Source organism: Aedes albopictus, chromosome 2 (genome assembly GCF_035046485.1).
Source record: "Aedes albopictus strain Foshan chromosome 2, AalbF5, whole genome shotgun sequence".
Taxonomy (NCBI): Eukaryota; Metazoa; Arthropoda; class Insecta; order Diptera; family Culicidae; genus Aedes; species Aedes albopictus.
In genome coordinates, this window is record NC_085137.1 from 442,460,874 (window position 1) to 442,482,150 (window position 21,277).

Genomic DNA, 21,277 nt, shown 5'->3' on the forward strand with positions numbered 1-21,277 from the left:
GGTTTAGTGCAGCCCGCGACCTGATTTCGAAAAATATTAGAAAGATTGCAAAAAAAATAAAATAAAAGCTAACATTTTTATCGAAGCCCTTTTAAGCAGTAAAGAATTTATTCCCAAGCAAAAGATACAAATAAACAAAAAGCTATTTTAAATCAGTACAGTTAACTTTAAAAATCATTTTCATTTGCAAAATAATTATGCCTAATAATGACTCTTAAATATTATTCTGTAGAATATAAAGGGTGACTTGTGTGTCAAAATTACATCCAGAAACTCTATTAAAGTTTTTATATCAAAATAAATTCTTAAATGGCTTGCGGCCCGCAGCCTTCTTGTAAAATTCAATTGTGGCCCGCGTATACTGTAAGCCTGAGGACCACTGTAGTCACTCATCAAAACAGCCTTTTTAGTTTCAGAATTCCTATAAATAATAGGGACCCCAAACTAAATTGCAATATGCTGCTGGAGAGCTAACAGTACTTTTTTGATTAGTTGCAAAATATGAATGCAATTTGCCTAAAATTCTTTTAGCATTTGTAGATATTGTTTGATATAACTCTTGACTGAGCTTCTAAAGGGGCGAACATGTTTCTGTAAACTAGGTATTGTCTCGATGATTTGGATAACCAAACAATACATGCCCACACAAAGTTTAATAATTATCGAGTGAGTAAAATTTTTGTTTACTTGATTGTTACGGAGGATTTCGTGATTTTGTGATGCAATTATAGAAGTCGTCAAGAGAATGTGTTGTTAACAAAAACTGAATCGTCCTCTTGCAGGCTCCATCAAGAATTTTCAAAACTTAACGCCAATAATGGGCATAAAATCATGCATTCCGGGATTCCCGGGAACTCCGGGAAATCAAATAATAAATCCCGGGATACGGAAAATTCCGAAATTCCCTAAATCCCGGGAATTCTTGTCCCGGGACGTCCCGGGATGGACACTCTAGTTCTCTCGTAAATTTCCGAAATCCTTCTATCATCTTTTCAGGTATGTAACCAAGAACTTCCCCAGATGATTTTTTTTAATTATTCCAAGAATTTCTGGAAGAAAAGCTCCGGCGAATAGTATTGAAAGATCATTTTGAAAGGACTCATGCAGAAACCAGGAAATTGTTGGTTAGCCCTCAAAAGAAATCAGCTATAATTACTCATGTATGTTTTGTAGACATTTCCAAAACAAAAAAAATCAGAACAAAATAATGCACGAGTAAATAAAAATCCTTAATCTCTCAGAAATTTGTCGCCGCTACCAGAATCACGTTGATTTATGTATATCAGGTAAGCTTTTTTAACGTATTGTACAAAATACAACAGAGTGGCTGCGGAATGGCTAAATAATGCTTTTATAATACAATATTATTATATTCAATTTCATCGTATTGCGTTGAGTTATAAAAGCTGGTAGATACGTAGATACAAATTTGCTAAGGGTGCTTGCCCCCCCCCCCCCTGACCGAAAAGCTGGCTACGCCCTTGGTTAGTCCTCCGAAGGTTCGTTATTTCCAAAAGAGTTCAGCTATAATTTCATACGAATGTTTTGTAGATAATAGCAAAAAAATCTGAGCTCCAGAAGAAATAATGCACGAGTAAATAAAAATCCTAAATTTTCCAAAAATTGGTCAGCGCTACCAGCACCACGTTAATTTGTGTAGAACAGGCGAGCTTTTTTCAACGTATTGTACAAAACTTAACAGCGTGATTGCTGAAAGTTAAATAAAGCTTTTAGAACTTGTTATTTCAATTTCATCGTGTTGCGTTTAGTTATAAAAGCTAGTAGGTACAAATTTGCTAAGGGTGCTTGCCCAATCCACCCCCCCATTGAGTTACACAATATTCACACATAATTTAGCCTAGTTGATTGATTGATTTGTCTTTATTAAAGAGACTTTCAGCCCTTGGCTGGTTCGTCAGCCTAGTTTTGTTTTGTCATGTACGTTTTGCATGGTTTCACTTTCCAAACATCAATTTGCGTCATCATGCCTTACAAATTACGTCTTCCTAATCCTATAACTTCATTGGGAACATGTTATTGCATGTTGTTGTTCCTTCGATCACAGCCTTCAATGGGGCACTTTTGATCCTTCTCATCTCTATTGAAACGTGACTTCAAACATAATCACACATCTTTTCGATCATACACATGGCCGATCAGACGACAGATAACCCTCCAGTTGGTCTAAATATACCTACTACACACAAACTCGCTTCAATCGCCACTTAATGAACAATAATGAACAATTATTAGGTTCGATTCAAATCGTATTACAAAGTGTGTGTGATCGGCAAAATCGGTCCCCTTCACTCGCTATGAGCCAGCAAATTTACAAAATGCACATCAGCAACCGCGTGCATCAGTCAGTGGCGGCGATCGGAAATGGATCAAGAGGTAAAATCGGCTACCACTCATGTCTTTATTCATTGCGAAGATTTGTTTCCCTTTCCATGAGGTGAACCTTCGCCGCCTCCGTCTATTCGTTGTTGACGGATGGCTGGCTACCTAAATATGGTTTGAAGCTTTTCGGTCAATCGGTGATGTTGCAACACTAATCAATCCAAACATGCCACAACAGAGAGGGTGCACGATTCCAGCTGAATGTGTGCGTTCGAGATTCCTCCGACTAGTTGGTCGCCGATCGATGGCCAAATGAGCTAAATTGGAGATGATCGGATGGCGAGAAACGTTTCTTTGAATGATGCTAATCTTTGCGATTGATATTTCAGTGCCAAAGCCTTAATGGAAAGCAGATTTTGCAAGGGTTTATGTAACCATGAATGTTAGTTGTGTTTCCTAATGTATCATAACTTTGCATGACTTTACAATTATAATACAATCACTAATTATTGACATATGTTATTCCCTCATTTTTCAGGTAAACAATGAAGTTGGAGGGATACATTCTACAGCATTTTCAGGTATGATCCAATCTCTCAAACCTTTGTACATAAATCCATCGATAGTCGGGAAACACTGTATTTCAGAGAAATAATTCTGTATTATTTATGCCCGTTCTAATCAAATAATACTTAGTATCGAACGAAAAATTATGTACTAGCTCAATAACTGTTTCATGTGTTGTCTAACGTAACTTTTCGTTCAGCCTGTGCAACCTTTAGTTGGAAATGTTTAAGTTTTATCTAAAAAAGCATCAATCTAGCATTCGTCTGACTGGGAAACCACACTCTTTCGTCCACCCCGTTTTTTTCCCGGTTGACATAGTTGACACCAAACGGTTTTACCATAACCATCCATAGAAGCTCTCCAATTTCATGTTTATGAGCTTTGAACATTCACGTACCTACCTACCTTGTTTCCAACCCGCGCACTCCTAGACCGAGTTTCAAGTGGTCGACCGCTCAGCTAACATACCTAGCTGCTGACTCAATGAAATCGAACAAAACAGTAGGTGGCAAAGGTAGAGTGTTCTCCATGCTTGGGGTAAAGAGCCATTGTACGCTGTCGTCCGTCCCATTTCTCCCACTCGACTCCTTCGGTAGTGGAGGAGCCACCGAAGTGTGACTTCTTCCGCTTGGTTTGCTTGTTCCAATGTTCCATGTTTGCTTACCGATATTTAGCATATTTTTGTTTGTGGGCGACCACCGCCACTAGCACTCTTGAGTCTTGGCTTGAACGAACCGAGGTTCGAGCGGAGAGTTTATGTTTTTGGTCAGACAGGTAGTCTGACTAACTGGGGCTCGAACAATCACACTACTCGCCTCGTCGAACAAACGTGTATGCCGGATCACGTTTCATATCGGGGTACTTGAACGTTTGCTAGACGTTTCTCCGTTTTCGACTTGAACCATAAATAAAATTAACCTCTGACGCAACAAACAATGGGATCGCATTTCCTTAATTGCCGGAATCGATTGGATGAATGCAGAGCTTACTTTTTAGATATACTTTCCACCCACTCGTTGTTCCTTATATTCCTTATATTGAGCCGTTATGGTTTACGCTCTTTGTTCAACTGTAAAAGTGTAGTCTTAGACGTTGACGACAGTTAAAAGAGCGACAACCTCCAACAGCTAAGAGTTTGCTATTGAAAACCTTTACAATAACTACAACGCGCTGCCACCTGTTTTATGGCCTGGCGTGTTTGGAATATCAAATGACCAGATTGTAAGATAAAGCACGGGATCAGCTAGCTTATCAAGCGACTCCCATCGTCTAACATCCTAAAAGAAAGTTCGTAATTGCTGTTGATTCAATTGACATGCCGTGTGACAAGTGACCATTACAGTTTGACGGTAGTTCATCCTATGGAACAGTATCCAAAATTACCCGAAGTTTGAATGCCCCAGAGAGGCTAAGAGGAGGATTTTTTGGAAAATATCGGACACGGCTCCCAAGTTTAGAATCAAAGTTTGTATGGGGAACTATGGGTGTTCAGTACTGAAAGGATTTATTTCTTTATTTCTTATTTACTCTGTAATTCTTGTGAAAATATTTAGGATCACTTCTTCGTGAGTTTTTCAACATTCTTTCAACAATTTCAATAAAACTCTCTTGGATAGTTTCTTTAGAAACCGTGTTCTTCTCAAAAATCCCAAAATATCTCAGGCTTTTTAAATTCCTTTTTGGGAAATGTCGTCGGCAAATCGTTTATATACTTCTTCGAATATTGCTCTACAAATTGATTCGGTTATTCCATTTGGAATTTCATCGGAAATTCCTTTGAATTTCAGGCAATTGCTTTAATTACTTTTTTGACTATTTCGTTGGAATTTCATCCCGCAAGTTTTTCGACAAATAACTTATTTAAGAACTCCTTTGGCAAATTTCATTGACCTTCAGAACCCAAGTAACATTTGTTAGTCATATAGACTAGAAGAGGTTATAAAAACCATCATAAGGCCGGAACAAATCTCATGATAAATAATGAATGCATTTGAAGGAAAATTACCCAAACAATTAGGCAAAATCTTCAAACGGATTTGTTAAGAAATGTTCTCGGTGACACTAATTTCACTTGAAAATTTTTCAATTTCTTAAAAAATGCCCCCCTTCAAAATGTCGAATTCCGACAAAAAGATAACTGCTTTGGAAAACTACTCCTGCAATTTCTTTGAAAATTTCTCGATACATTCCTTCGGATTTTTTTCCGGATTTTTTTTGGAAATTTTTTGAGCAATCTGGATTCGGATATTCTCTTAACCTTTCAGGACGCGCGCCATCGAGCAGCTGAAACTGCACCGTGCTCGCGCTGTATACGACGAGCGAGGTTTTTTGGTAGTGTTGTACTTTTTACAACGGCGCGCGTCCTGAAGGGTTAAAAAACAATTATAACTTCTGCGTATTTTTAATTACTTTGGTAATTACTTCAGAATATTTTCAAAAACTACTTCGACTTCTTTGGAATGGTTAATTCCTCTGGAAAAGCTGTCCCCTTTTTTAACGTACTCCATAGGCATTGCCATAGCTATTTCTTCGACAACTACGTAAGAAATTTGTTCAGTAGTTAAATATTTTAAAAAAAAAGTACAATAATTCCCTCGGCGATTGTTTTGAAAATAGGCTCGGCAATGCCTCTATAAATTCCTTCGGCAACGGAACTCGGAAATTCCTTCTTCAAATTCGTTCATTCCGATTGGTAATTCATAAAATTCCAAAGAAATTATCTGAAAAGTTATCAAAAACATTTTTCTGGTGAAGTTAATAATTCCTTAAGCATGAAAATTTTTTTTCTTGCTTAGTCATCTTAACCCATTTACGCCCAGTGATCTATTTATAGATCAGTAACTTTTGCGATAACTACGGAGAAATGAAACATTGTTGGAGACTGGTGTCTTCAGCAAAGTTGTTCAGGAGATCAAGGACTCTCCAATAGTACGTAATTTAGAACGTATTCACTCCAGTAGGCGGCGCTAGTGATCATGAAACATTGTGCTTTGATAGATGTTTCGTCAACAGCCATTGCCAATATCGTCGTGCTCGTACCTTGAGAATCCAACTACATAGAAAAATTTCGTCTTCGGCAAGGTTGATCAGGATATCAAAAGCTATCCGATAGTGAACTATTTGGTTCTGGGTTTATCCGTTACACAATGGGAAAAAATAGGTATAAAACGCGAATAAATCCAATATCTCTGCTCGGAGTGAATGAATTTGAATGAATTTTTGACACAAACTGTAAAATTCTCTATAGTTTCAGATAAGGAACGTGTCATTCACCGCACGATACTGGAAGTCAATGTATTTAGCTCGTTTTACCCCACTCTCTCTCTTTTTCACCTTTTTCGAAAATTTCTGAAGCGCAAAATAAATGATTTTTTTAAGTCGTGATTGTGTAAAAACTTCCGTAGTATCGAATGGAGCTGATTTGGCTCACCGCACGGCTTTAAAAATTGAAATATCTTCAAAAAACCCCGATATCCCCTATTTCTTTGAAATTTCACATGTATCTCCGCCAGGAGTGGAACGCAATCGATAAGAGAAGGACCAACCCTATGTCAAATTGCCGATACTATGGAAGTTTTTACACAAATACGAGTTAAATAAGTCATTTATTTTGCGCGCCAGTCGGGAGTAGATGAGCTTTTTCTCAAAAAGGTGTGTGATAGAGAGAGTGGGGTAAAACGAGCTAAAATCACTAATTTTCAGCATTGTGCGGTGAATGACACCCTCCTTATCTGAAACTGTAGAGATTTTTGCAGTTTGTGTCAAAAATTCACTCGAATCCATCCACTCCGAGCAGAGATATTGAATTTATTCGCGTTTTATACCTTTTTTCCCACTGCGCGTTAGGTGGCGCTAGTGAGTCCTAAAAAAATTAAATCTATGTTTCTCGAGAATCCGACTACATAGAACAATTTCGTCTTCGGCAAAGTTGATCAGGACATCAACACTGCCGTAATTCTGCAAAGTGACGTAAGCGCCATTCAAAATGCCGATATTTTTTGGTATATTATATATAATATCTGGCGTAAACATAACACTGTGGTATGCTTGCTGTACTAGAATGCAAGATCTAGTCGTAATCTATCATCTATGGAAAGAAAAGGATGAGCAAGAGGTTTACGCAAAATAACCAAAAAATGGGCCAAAACTATCAATGTCGCTTACGTCACTTTGCAGAATTACAACAGAACAGCTATCCGATAGTAAACTAGTTGGTTCTGGGTTTATCCGCTAGGTGGCGCTAGTGAGCCCTAAAAAAATTGAATTTCTGTATCTCGAGAATCCGGCTACATAGAACAATTTCGTCTTCGACAAGGTTGATCAGGACATCAACAGTTATCTTATAGTGAACTAGTTGGTTCTGAGTTTATCCGTTAGGTGATGCTAGTGAGCCATAACAAATGAAATCTCTGTATCTCGAGAATCCGACTACATAGAACAATTTCGTCTTCGGCAAGGTTGATCAGGACATCACCAGCTATCCGATAGTGAACTAGTTGGTTCTGAGTTTATCCGTTAGGTGGCGCTAGTTAGCCCTAAAATATAAAATCTCTGTATCTCGAGAATCCGACTACATTGAACAATTTCGTCTTCGGCAAGGTTGATCAGGACATCAATAGCTATCCGATTGTGAACTAGTTGGTTCTGGGTTTATCCTTTAGGTGGCGCTAGTGAGTGCTAAACAATTTAAACCTCTGTATCGCGAGAATCCGACTACATAGAAGAATTTCGTCTTCGGCAAGGTTGATCAGTACATCAATAGCTATCTGAAAGTGAACTAGTTGGTTCTAGGATTATCCGTTAGGTGGCGCTAGTAAGTCATAAATAATTTAAACCTCTGTATCTTGAGAATCCGACTACATAGAAGAATTTTGTCTTCGGCAAGGTCGATCAGGATATCAAGAGCTACCCGATAATGCACCTGTTGGTTCTAGGCAAATCTGCTAGGTAGTACTAGTGAGCCCTAAAAATTCTGAACTTCTGTATCTCAAAAATCAGACTACATAGATTATTTTTGTTTTCGGTAAGTTTTTAATTTATTTTTATTCGTGAATTTTAACTTAGGCTAACTCTTCACACAATAGTATATGACTACTACATATGAATACATATGAAACATAAACCATGCTCAAAGAACACTTGCAAACATTTGAAGTTTTCGAATGTCGAGTGCTAAGGATAATCTTTGGCGCTGTACAAGATAACGGTGTGTGGCGGCAGATGGTGAGCCACGTGATCGCTACGCTCTGCGGTTGCCAAAGCCAGAAGGATACGGTGGGCAATATATATTACTAGAATGCTGGATATCAACTTATTGTGTATGGAAATTATTAGAATTATGCATATTGGAATGCCTCAAAACTGTTGAAAACCATCCAGTGATAAACTAATAGTAGATTTTTTTTAGTTATTACTAATGTAAACCCTTTCTGGAACATTTCAAACTGTATTTTTATTGAGAGAATATCAACTAGTCCTTGCATCATGATCAGTCATCTAAAATAGGTTTAGAAAACTCATAGAAATAAGATAGCTGCGCAAAAAAAAAATAGAAATATATTTTTCAGCATTTTACGTGCATATGCCCTACTGTGTATTAATACGAAAATTTCACCGTAGATTTCCGTTTTAATGACTACAATAACTTATTAGGGCGTTAATGGGTTAAAACAAATGAAAAAAAATGGCTGTATATAGCTCTCAAGTAGCTCGAGAGGATTTTACGAAGGAAATAACAATGGTCAAATCAATTGCTAAAACTATTTTTGAAGAAATTTGCAAACGGAGTACCCAACGAGTGATCGAAAAAATTTCCGGAAGGAACTGCTTTCAGAAATTACCGTTTGAAAGTTCAAATGAACCACCGAAAGAATCCTCAAAATGATTCCTTTTGTAATTTCCGAAAACATGTGAAAGCAATCCTTGTAATGATTGATCACTGCATGGTTTTATCATTATTAACTTTATTCTAATTAGTATTTGGAAAAGTTGTAGCTTAACTAAGCTTAGCCACTAGACCACCAAGCCCGTTTATTGGTATTCGGAAAAGTTGTATAAAACGATACTATAGCTAATAAAGTAGCCTAGGAGTACCACAGATAAACCAGCCCTCTAGGACACTTGGGAAAATGCTAACCCCACAAATTATGTATCGCAAAAGTCGCCCTTTTTAAAACACACCGCCACCCCCAACAACACTTTCGGTACGCTCACAGAACATGAGCGTTCAAAATGCATCTCTGGTGCAGTCACAATTTTCAACCGAATCAGCTTACAATTTGGAAGAGAGCAAAGGATCTGGTTACAGGTCAAATAAGCTATGTGGTGCAAATCCGATTTACATTGCAACCCAAGTAACACACTTGTTACAGAAAAGTCACGGTAGCGCATGTTTTTGTTGCGCAGAAGTCAGTGTGACTAACTTCTAACAAATAAACACTTACTTGGTAGAAGTAAGTCACAGTGACTTCAGTGTAACAAAAACCTGCGCCGCCGTGACCTTTCTGTGACAAGTGTGTTACTTGGGAAAAATTATGTGAAATGTGTAAGCGGAGAAAGATCACCCTTAGTTTTCGACATGTTTGCATAGTATTTCAATATGTTTTATTTTCATTAGTGTATATACAGGGGATGGCCAAAATGTTTGGGATAGGCAACTTTTTTTCTCCCACAAAAAATTCAACATGTTGTAACTTTTCATAGAGTGCATCAAAAAATCTCAAATTTTGACTGTTTGTCAACCTACTATATGTGCATCATTGGTAAAAATTTGGGCTCGATTGATTAATTTTTCGTAAAGTTAGAATTGTTCGGGTAAAACACTATTATTTAGACAACCAATTTTTGAACTGTCATATCTCGGAAACCAGTGAACCGAATTGAATGAATTTTTTAACGTTTATCAACAATATATTGATACCTAATACGACGTTATAAAATGACATATTTTCTCACGGCGAATTAAGTTATACCGGATTGAAATTTTTACCCATATAGAGAAAATTAAGTAAAATTTACAATACCAAACAAAAATTACTAAATGTGTTCTTCCTTCAATCTAAATAGGCTCTAATATATCTGATTAGAGATAACTTGAGAACAGAAGTGGAAAGTCTTTGGATATCAACACTAAAATTTATTGACATTGATGTAAAAATATTATATTTTTTCAAGAAAAATCCAAAAAGTGTTAATCCATGATAACTTTTTTCAACGTTTAAAAAATATCTATGTTTTAATAGTTTGTGAAGCATTTACATATTGTTAGTGTACGTTCAAAATTTCATTCAATTCGGTTCACTGGTTTCCGAGATATCACACCTCAAAAATGAGTTGTCTGAAAAATAGTGTTTTACCTGAACATTTCTAACTTTGCGAAATATTAATCAATCGAGCCCAAATTTGTACCAATGATGCACACATAATAGGTTGACAAACAGTCAAAATTTGAGATTTTTTCATGCGCTCTATGCAAAGTTATAGCATGTTTAACTTTTTTGTGAGAGAAAAAAAAGTTGCCTATCCCAAACATTTTGGCCATCCCCTGTACATATGTTGTTGATAGTCTATTCTGTGACCTACATTAGCGAAGCAATGACAGCCCTGAAAATTTGTATACATAGTTTTGATATGTTTGTACAAAAACATAGAGGCAAATATCCCGGAAGGTGGAAGCGTAGAAGATCATTGCAACTCCATCAAGAACACGTTCATCGCCACCGGCGAGAATGATTTGAGTGAGCCACGCACCCGGAGAAAGCAGATGACACCAGGAGGAAAATAGAGGAGCAAAGGAACGCCAAAGCCGTGATAGAGCGAGCAAAAACACGAGAAGCCAAAGTCGTAGCCCGTTAGCGCTATTCGGCTCTCGAGAAGGAAGTGAAACGCTCATGTAGACGGTACGATAGAGCGTTGCGTTGGCGGACTCCGTAGCCAACGAAGGCTAGAATGCCACAAATACCGGCCACATCCGTCTCCTCTACGATGTTTCACGTCACCTTAATGGGACCAAGACGAATGCTACGATGCCCGTGAAAGACACGTCTGGACAGTTACTGATCGACCCGGCTGACCAGTTGAAACACTGGTTCGAGCACTTTGAAAATCTTTTTCAAGTGTCGGCCACGCCATCAATACCTCAGCATGATCCGCCAAGGGTTCGACGCATTACCCGTGTCAACACCGAAGCTCCATCAGTGCAGGAGATACAAACAGCCGTCCGTAGCATAAAATCGAACAAAACCCCAGGGGTCGATCGTATATCAGCTAAGATGCTTAAAGCTGACTCCGTAGTATCCGCACAACTTCTGCATAAATTATTCTGCAACATATGGGAAACCGTGACATTTCCGGCCAACTGGATGCAGGGCGTCTTAGTAAAGGTACCCAAAAAGGGTGACCTGACTGTATGTGATAAACGGCAGGGCATCATGTTACTGTGTATTGTTCTCAAAGTCCTCTGCAAAGTGATTCTTAACCGGATACAGGAGAAGATTGACGCAACTCTCCGACGGCAGCAAGCAGGATTCCGTGCCGGACGATCCTGTGTGGACCATATTGTCACGTTCCGTATCATTGTGAAGCAAATCAATGAATTCCAAGAGTCTCTATACCTGGTGTTCATTGATTAAGAAAAAGCTTTCGACCGTCTTAATCACGGAAACATGTGGGAGGCCATCAGGCGCAAGGGTCTCCCTGAGAAAATCATCGGCCTCATTGAAGCAAGTACAGGGCATTTTCGTGCAGAGTACTGCACAACGGTGTTTTGTTCGATCCCATCCGGGTCGTTGCTGGAGTGAGGCAAGGATGTATACTATACATATACATATACATTACCATGCAGCACCTAAATGACTCCAAACAAGCTGATGACGTTGCTCTCCTAGATAAACGGCGCTCTGATATGCAGATCAAGCTCGTTGATCTTGGAATCAAACCATTTGGCCGAATGTCGTTTGGCCGAGTGCCGTTCGACCGATTTATTTTCAAAAGAATGTTAGGCGTATGCAAACTCTGGATAACATTCTAGCTGCCAATATGATCATCAAACATATTTTCTTTTTTTAAACATAGACTATCCTTTTATCAGACTATTCCTTTTATCAGTGGAGAATGTTGAAAGCTTCCAAAATCTTGGTAGCCAAATGGCAGCCGATGGCGGCACCAAAATCGACATAGGTACACGGATCAAGAAGGCGAGGGCTGCCTTTGCGAGCTTAAGAAATGTATGGAAAAACAACCAGATTAGTCGACGCACCAAAAATCCGAATTTTCAACTCGAACGTGAAGTCTGTGCTGCTATACGCCAGTGAAATCTGGTGTGTATCAGTGGAGAACACTCAACGGCTGCAGGTCTTCATAAATACTATGTATTGATTCAATAGTTGCCTGCGGTACATAAGTCGTGCATGGTGGCCTCACAATTGGATCTCCAACGTGGAGCTCCATCGTCGATGTCATCAAAAGCCGATAGCGACAGAAATTCGGGAGCGAAAGTGGAAGTTGGTCGGTCACACTCTACGTAGGGGCGGGCATAAAATCTACAATCAAGCGTTAGATTGGAACCCAGCAGGACATCGCGGCAGATGCAGACCCAGAGGCTCATGGCGGTGCAACCTTGTCGATGGCTGGCAATCGACCAGGATGGAGATCTTTCAATTCGGCCCTCTGCATCACCGTGGGTGCCCAAAACCGAAAGTAAGTAAGTATACAGCATTCCATTTGCCACATGTATGATTTGGAAGCTGCAGAAATCAGAACCCGATTCCGGATGATCGACTCCGACTCGTATAACATGACATACTAGCAAAAAACTTAAATAAAGTCTTTCAAAAGAGTTGCAGTCGTAATATTTTGCGCTATTTAAACCCGTGCTGGTTAAACTAGGTAGCACGTGTCGTTTCAAACATCCAACAACAGAACTTCCTACATTGCTTGAGTGCCAGAAAAACAAACTATTCTATTGCTAACTGGGTCAAGAGTGCAACACACTTCATCATTAACAAGGACTGGAACTAGGAGCTCGCGAGCAGAGCAAGGTAATAAAACAAAATCCCTCTCCCACGACACTTTCCACTTTCACTTACCCACCCACTCTGTCCTGAAGCCCAGTTTCTAGTTTTCTGGGCAATTTAGAGCAGTGCCCTGGATTGTCGTACAGCGCACTGAAAGGTACGACGGGGCACGACACTCTCCTACTGGAACACATGTGACTCCACCTCTGCTGGCTGCTACCAACTTCCAAGCTAGAGCCCTTTCCACGTAAGATCCGCAATAGCCAAGTCGGTCTTTAGCACACCTGTATTTATAACTAACATCACACACAAATACCAAGAGTTTGTTCGCTCGATGACGACCATATCAGAAGAAGAAAGAAAGAACTCAAGTGCAATGCTCGACCTCCGCTTCCTGCTGTCGCCCACATATGCGACTCCACAGTTTTTAAAACAATGCAATAAAGTGAGTCCAAAGCGATTGAGGCAAATGTAAACTACTATGTTGAAGTTTTACCCGGTGCTTCCAGTGGAACACGAAGTTGGCAAATACAGAAGTAGGGGACTGAAGGGGAGTCCCGAAAGAAATCACACAGGACTTCGTCTGACATGTGGTTTGAAGAGCAACTCCAACGAGCCGGCAAAGCATATACCACATCACGACTGGACCTGGGTCTGGTTGCGGTACCACCGCCGCCGCCGGAGAAAATTGAATAAACATAACAACACTTCAAGTGTGGAAAAGCTTATGTGAACGAGTTTCCAACCAACTATGTAGTTTGCTGCTGCTGCTGCTGCAACATGTTGTCCCGCCCGGTACCATTATAGACTAAGCTGCTTAGCGCGCACATATAAGTTAATTATGCATGACAGGAGGACTTATGACAGCCCGACGACGACGACTATAACGACGTTTTGTTCCGCGTGATTTAGTCGCCGAGGTTGATGAGGGGGAAATGCTTAGAAATCTGAGGATGTGGTTATATGGATCATGGCTTCCAAGGTGGGTGAAATCAAATGGGTGTATATCATTATCCCATGTGCATTCAACCTTCCCACACAAGCAATTAAAATGTAGCAACAGGTTACGGAGATGTCGGTACTCTATTTTTCGCTTTCGTCGATCACCATGGCAACTCAATCAAACCAACTCAAAGTACGATTCTGTACAAAAAAACATCGTAAGAATATCTTCAAAAGTTTGTAAATTCAACAAAGGGATTATAGCCTAGAAGCTGTGTAGTGCCGTTAGCGGTTGATTCAACTGGTTAAGAATAGCATTACGATCCGCCTGTTCCAGTAATACGAGTCCACTAGTCTGGCGACCCCTAGTTCATGGCGTTATGCGTCTTCATGCTAGGAACATCCGTGCCTAGGAATGAATGGTTAGGGGAGGAGGTCTAATAAAAATCTAAAAGCAAGAGGAGCTCGTGGAGCACCAGGGCGCCCTTCACAGTAATTTGCCCTTACTGCGCTAACAGGAGCAATGGCTCACTGGACCTTATGTTTCTCTGAGACAATCAGCTGCCCTTCTTTAGTCTCAAACTTGAGGCTGAATAAGGGTGGGATTATGAAGATGTTATTGTTTTATTCAAATTTTGACATTTATGGTTTCGTATTCCACAGTGTATTCTGTGTATCATCGCCCTTTGCGTTTTCCAAATGACACCAAACTGGTTTTACTGCTGCTGTTCTTTTTTTTTTTTGCTGTGATTACAAAGAATTTAATCTTACCCAGTTTTGGTAGTGGCTACGGTTTTGTTATCTCAGCATATACACTACCCGCCATAAATATGGAATCGCATTGTCTAATATTGCAACACCCCAATTGAATATTGCAGCACCCCGAAAAGTTTGGCATCACCTAAAAACCTTATGATTTACTAAACAATATCTCTAAAACCGTATGCTCTGGAAAGTTCAGACCTTCAGCAAAGTTGTTCAGGCTATAAAATGGTGGTAAGTTTCGTGCGTAATTCCGCCGCTATGTGGCGCCAGTGTTAAAACTTCAAAGTTATTCCAGGAGGAGTTACCGTGTAAATTTTAGGAGGAATCCTTGACGGCATATCAGGAGGAATACCCGAAGAAATTTCAGGAGGAAACTTTGAAGGAAGTCCAGCAGGAATCCACGAAGGAATTCTAAGACAAATCCCCGAAGGAACTCTAAGAGGATACCCCGAGGGAATTCCCGGAGGAATCCACGACGGAATATCAAGAGGAATCCCCGAAAGAATTTAAGGAGGAACCCACGAAGGAAGTCCAGGAGGAATCTCTAAACAAATTCCAGAAAGAATTTTCAAAGTTATTCGTGAAGGAATAATCAAAAGATTTCTAGGAGGAATCATAAAAAAACACCTAGAGGAACTCTCGAAGAAATTCCATGAGAAATCCCTGGGTAAAATTGGATAGGAATCTTCGAAGGAATTTTAGGGGGATCCCCGCAGGAATTTCAAGTGCAAATTCAGAAAAAAAAATCCTACGTGAATCCCAAAGGAATTCCAGTAGGATTCCATTAAAGAATTCCAGTGGGAATTTCCAAGGGAATTCAAGTAAGAATTCCCAAAGGATCTCTAGAAGGGATCAACGAAAAATATCCAGAGGGTATCTCTGAAAGAGTTCTAGGAGAAATTTGTGAGGGAATTCTTTGAGGAATCACTGAAAGAATATCAAGAGGAATCCCTGAATAAATTCCAGAAGAAATTCTCCAAGGAATTCCAGTAAGAAACCCCGAAGGAATTTTAGGTGGAATCCCCGGAGGAATTCCTTGAGAAATTTCTGGAGGAATCACCGCAGAAATATGAAGAGGAATCACAACAAGAATTCCAGGAAGAAACTCTGAAAGAACTCCAGAAGCAACCCCCGAAATAATTCCAGGGGAAATCCTCAAAGAAACTCTAGGAGGAATTCCAAAAGAAATCTCTGCAAAAAATCAAGTAAGAATCTCCGAAGGAATCTTTGAAGGATGTCCAGAAAGAATACCCGACGGAATTCCAGGCAGATTTCTCGAAGGAATTTCAAGAGAAAATCCCAAAGAAATTACAGGAGAAATCCCTCCAGGAATCCCCGGGGAATCCCCGGGGAATCCCTGAAGGAATTCTAGGAGGAATCTCCAAAGGATTTCCAAGTGAAATAATCGATGGATTTTCAAGAGGAACCCCCGAAGGAATTTCAAGAGGAAACCCTATAGGTAGTTCAGGAGAAATCTCTAAAGGAACTCTAAGAGGAATCCCCGAAGAAACACTAGTAGGACTTCTGGAGGAGTTTCATGAGGAATCCCGGGAGAAAATCAACGAGGAATCTCCGTAGGAATTCTAAAAGAAATCATCGAAGGAATTTCAAGAGAGATATCCCTGACAGCATATTAGGAGAAATTCCCGAAAAGAACAACAACGATCAATCTTTGCAGACTTAAGCAAAATGGTACAGTTCCATCTATGAAACCTTGGGAACCTGGTGTTTGCTACTTTCAGTAAAAATGAAATGGCAAACTCGCGTGTCGTGCCTCGAGCATGTGTGCTTGTCAACAACGCAATCGTTGCTACACTCATCTCTGAACTAATCACTAGATATGTATGTAATATCATAATCGATGTATCTGTTGGAAATCTCATCACGAAATACGTCTATTGTTCGGTTAATTTATCGCATGATAAATCATCCCCTACGGATGCTTTCAAACAAGTCATCTCATACTGCACTTCCGCTAACTATTGGTAGTGATATGCCCACCATATCATCTGGGGCAGTTCAGACATTAGTTTGAGAGGCTCCAATTCGATGGAGTACTTAAGTAGTACAGATCTTGGATCTGCACTACTCAGCATCTTACTTTACATAGACAACTTCCCAACGTTCATGGTATGTACTACAGAGGAAGCGTTAGTCAGAAGAATCTTTATCTGCCCATCGCTTACTTACCTTACCGTTCAGGCTAAGGCCGGGGTGGCCTCTGCTGTACATAGTAGCCGTCTCCAATCCACTCGGTCCATGGCTGTTTGTCTCCAGTTTCGCACTCTGCGTAGGGTCCGCAGATCGTCCTCCACTTGATCGACCCACCTAGCTCGCTGCGCTCCACATCGTCTTGTACCGGTCGGATGACTCTCGAGAACCATTTTAGTCGGGTTGCTATCCGACATCCTGATGACGTGACCCGCCCACCGTAGCCTCCCGATTTTCGCGCTATGGACGATGGTTGGTTCTCTCAGTAGCTGATGCAGCTCGTGGTTCATTCGTCTTCTCCAAGTCCCGTCTTCCATCTGCACTCCGCCGTAGATGGTACGCAACACCTTCCGTTCGAAAACTCCAAAGGCGCGTTGGTCCTCTGCACGTAGGGTCCATGTTTCGTGCCCATAGAGGACGACTGGTCTAATCAGCGTTTTGTAGATAGTTAACTTCGTGTTTCGGCGAACTTTATTCGATCGTAGAGTTCTGCGTAGTCCAAAGTAAGCACGATTTCCTGCCACAATGCGCCTCTAAATTTCTCTGCTGGTGTCGTTGTTGGCGGCCACCAGTTAGACCAAGTACACGAATTCTTCAACCGCCTCGATTTCATCACCATCGATATTAATTCGGGGTGGTGGGTGCGGTGATTCCTCCCTGGAGCCCTTTGTCATCATGTACTTTGTCTTCGACACATTAATGACTAATCCGATTCGCCTGGTTTCACTCTTTAGTCGGATGTACGTTTCCGCCATCGTCTCAAATTTGCGAGCAATAATATCAATATCATCAGCGAAACCAAGCGACTGAACGTACTTCGTGAAAATCGTTCCAATCGTGTTTATCCCCGCTCTCCTTATTACACCTTTTAACGCAATGTTGAACAGCAAGCACGAAAGACCATCACATTGCCGTAACCCTCTGCGAGATTCGAAGGGGCTCGAGAGTGTCCCTGATACTCGAACTACGCACATCACTCGATCCATCGTCGCCTTGATCAACCATATCAGTTTATCCGGGAATCCGTATTCGTGCATAATCTGCCATAGCTGTTCTCGATCGATTGTATCATACGCCGATTTGAAATCGATGAACAAGTGATGTGTTTGCACGTTGTATTCGCGGCATTTCTGCAACACCTGGCGGATGGCGAACATCTGGTCCGAACGCGCTCATCCATAAATCCAGCCTGATATTGCCCCACGAACTCTCTTTCAATCGGTGATAGACGGCGGCATAAAATTTGAGAGAGTATCTTGTAGGCAGCGCTCAGTAGTGTGATCGCGCGGTAGTTCCCGCAATCCCACTTGTCGCGCTATTTTTGTAGATGAGACACACGATACCTTCCATCCATTCTTCCGGTAATACTTCCTCCTCCCAAATCTTGGAAATGACCCAGTGTAGTGCTCTCACCAGTGCTTCTTCACCGTATTTTAGAAGCTCGCTTGGTAGTTGATCTGCTCCAGCGGCTTTGTTGTTTTTCAACCGGCCAACCTCTTCCTCAATCTCTTAGAGGTTAGGGGCCGGAAGTCTTTCGTCCTGTGCACATACTCGTAGATCTGTTACCACGCCACCTTCGGTACTTGCAACGTCGCCATTGAGGTGCTCATCGTAATGCTGCCGCCACCTCTCGACCACCTCACGCTCGCTCGTGAGAATATTCCCGTGATTATCTCGGCACATGTCGGCTTGTGGCACAAAGCCTCTGCGCGAGCGGTTCAGCTTCTCGTAGAACTTTCGTGTGTCCTTAGCGCGGTACAGCTCTTCCAACGCTTCGCGATCTCGTTCTTCCTGCTGGCGCTTCTTCATCCGGAAGACTGAGTTCTGCCTGTTCCGCGTCTGTCTGCAACGTGCCTCATTCGCTTTCGTACGGTGTTGCAGCATTCTCGCCCATGCTGCATTCTTCTCGTTTTTCAACTGTTAACACTCGCCGTCGTACCAGTCGTTTCTGTGATTCGGAGTCATGAAGCCTAGTGCTGTAGCCGAGGTACTACCTATGGCGGATCGGATGTCCCTCCAGCCATCTTCAAGTGTAGCTGCGCCAAGCTGCTCTTCCGTTGGTAGGGCCACTGCTAACTGCTGCGCGTAGTCTTGAGCCACTTCTACGTTACGCAGCTGCTCGATGTTGAGCCGCGGCGTTCGACTTCGACGCGTAGTGATAACTGTCGAAAGTTTTGAGCGCATGCATACAGCGACTAAGTAGTGATCCGAATCTATATTCGCACTGTGGTATATACGGACATTGGTCATATCCGAGAAGAGTTTACCGTCGATTAGAATGTGGTCGATTTGGTTTTCTGTTTGGTGGTCCGGTGATCTCCAGGTGGCTTTGTGGATATCTTTGCGGGGGAAGAAGGTGCTTCTTACTACCATGCCACGGGAGGCTGCAAAGTTTACGCATCGCTGGCCGTTATCATTTGATACGGCGTGCAGGCTGTTTCACACGATTACCGGTCTGTACATTTCCTCCCTTCCTACCTGCGCGTTCATGTCGCCGACAACGATTTTCACGTCACGCGGCGAGCAACCATCGTATGTTTGTTTTAGCTGCGCGTAGAACGCTTCTTAATCGTCATCAGGTCTCCTCCTTTCGTGTGGGCAGTGGACGTTAATGATGCTGTAGTTGAAGAAACGGCCCTTAACTCTTAACATGCACATCCTTGCGTTGATCGGCTGCCACCCGATCACACGTTGTCGCATCTTGTCCAACACTATAAATCCTGTTCCCAGTTCATTGGTTGTGCCACAGCTTTGGTAGACGGTAGCCACTCGATGCCCGCTTTTCCACACTTTCTGTCCAGTCCAACAAAGTTCCTGCAACGCCTCGATGTAGTTCGTCGTAAATTATCCTGTCACATCCTGCGAAACCTAGTGACTTGCAATTCCATGTTCCAAGTTTCCAATCGTAGTCCTTATTTCGTCGCGTGGGTCTTTGCCGATTGTATCGAGTCGTATTTTCTCCTATGTTATTCGCAATGGGGATTTTTACGGGTGGCTTATTGGGCCTACGCCAACACTCCTGTCTCGCCGGAGGGCCATCGTGCCAGTTTTGTTTAACGTCCCAACCAACACTGGGACGACCACGCTGATGGGGCCACCTTGGATCTAGCAGGGCGTGATGGAGCATTTCTTAATCAGCCGCTAAATGGCAGAACAGACGGTGTTTGAGCCGCACCTCCTTGGTGATCAGACGCTCGGGTCGTATCTCCTCAATCTAGCTGAAATCAGAAGGACATCAATGTCCAGGCTGCACTCCCATGTTACAATTCAGATCCATTAATAAGCATGCCAGTTTAACAAATATTCTACAGAAGCGCCGACAGTTGAACAAGAGCATGTGTTGATCAAAGTGGCGAACAAGCATTGCAAACGGTTAAAATAGAACTTTTGTTCATCATATAACTGTTAATTTAATAAACAGTTGAACAAAAATTTAAAGAAAGTTGCTTAGGAATTACCGTCAATAGCATAATAATGTTTTAACAATGTTGGAAGAAAAGCAATTTCTGACTCATTAGATGTCGTTCCACACCCCAAGTAACAATTCAGAACCACTAATAAGCATGCCATTTTAACAAGTGTTCTATAAAAGCACTGACAGTTGAACAACAGTATGTGTTAAAAAAAAGTGTCGAATAAATATTTCAAATAACGAAAACAGCACTTTTGTTCATCATATTTTTCTTAATTGTACAACTAATCGAACAAAAGTTTAAAGAAAATTGTTTAGATATTTCCATCAATAGCCTAATAGTGTTGTAATAATGTATGAAGATAAGCTGTTTCCGACACATTAGGTGCCGTTATTCCACATATTATTCACAGTGGAACAAGTACAGGGGATAGACAAAATGATCGGGACAGGCAAAATTTTCACGTTCCAAAAATTGTTCAACTAGCTGTAACTTTTCGAAAAGTGCATCAAATATTTTCAAAATTTCACTGTAAGTTGATCAACTAGTTGTGTATCAGAGGTCAACATTTGGAAAAGATCGGACAATTCGGTACGAAGTTAAAAAGGTTCTAGAAAAAGGTAGAATTATCCGATAGCCAACTTTGAGCTGTTATATCTCCGGATTCAATGAACCGAATGCAATGAAATTTTGAGCATTTATGACTGATATAATAGGCTTTAAAAAACTTTTGACTTAACTTAAAATTCTTTACATGGAAGAAAATTATAACAATTAGGTTATTTTTCTATTAAAACACCAAGTTATCCACAATTTCAACATCGTTTCAATATTCAAGATGCTAATTATAGTTCATTTCAATTCCCTCTAAATGACTTGAATATAAACATGTTTTGAAGGAAAGTTATGACATAGCCGGCAATAAATTGAAAAAAATAACGAGATGAATATTAGAAATAGACCAATTTACTAAAAAATCATATCCTGAGATGAACCAGCCTCGGGCTGAAAATCTCATAAATAAAG

General features: G+C 40.9%; 1 protein-coding gene across 10 annotated transcripts in view; it reads left to right on the top strand.

Moving 5' to 3' along the window:
• LOC109397319 (EGFR adapter protein) overlaps positions 1-21,277 on the top strand; it is a 275,114-nt gene that overhangs the window by 121,010 nt on the left and 132,827 nt on the right. For 2 of the 10 annotated variants that reach the window (XM_062853755.1, XM_062853754.1), the window contains one exon: positions 2,879-2,921. The exons of the other annotated variants lie outside the window; for them this stretch is intronic. The gene's annotated coding sequence lies outside the window, so the exon portion shown is untranslated. The remainder of the gene's footprint in view (positions 1-2,878; positions 2,922-21,277) is intronic. 10 annotated transcript variants of the gene reach the window in all.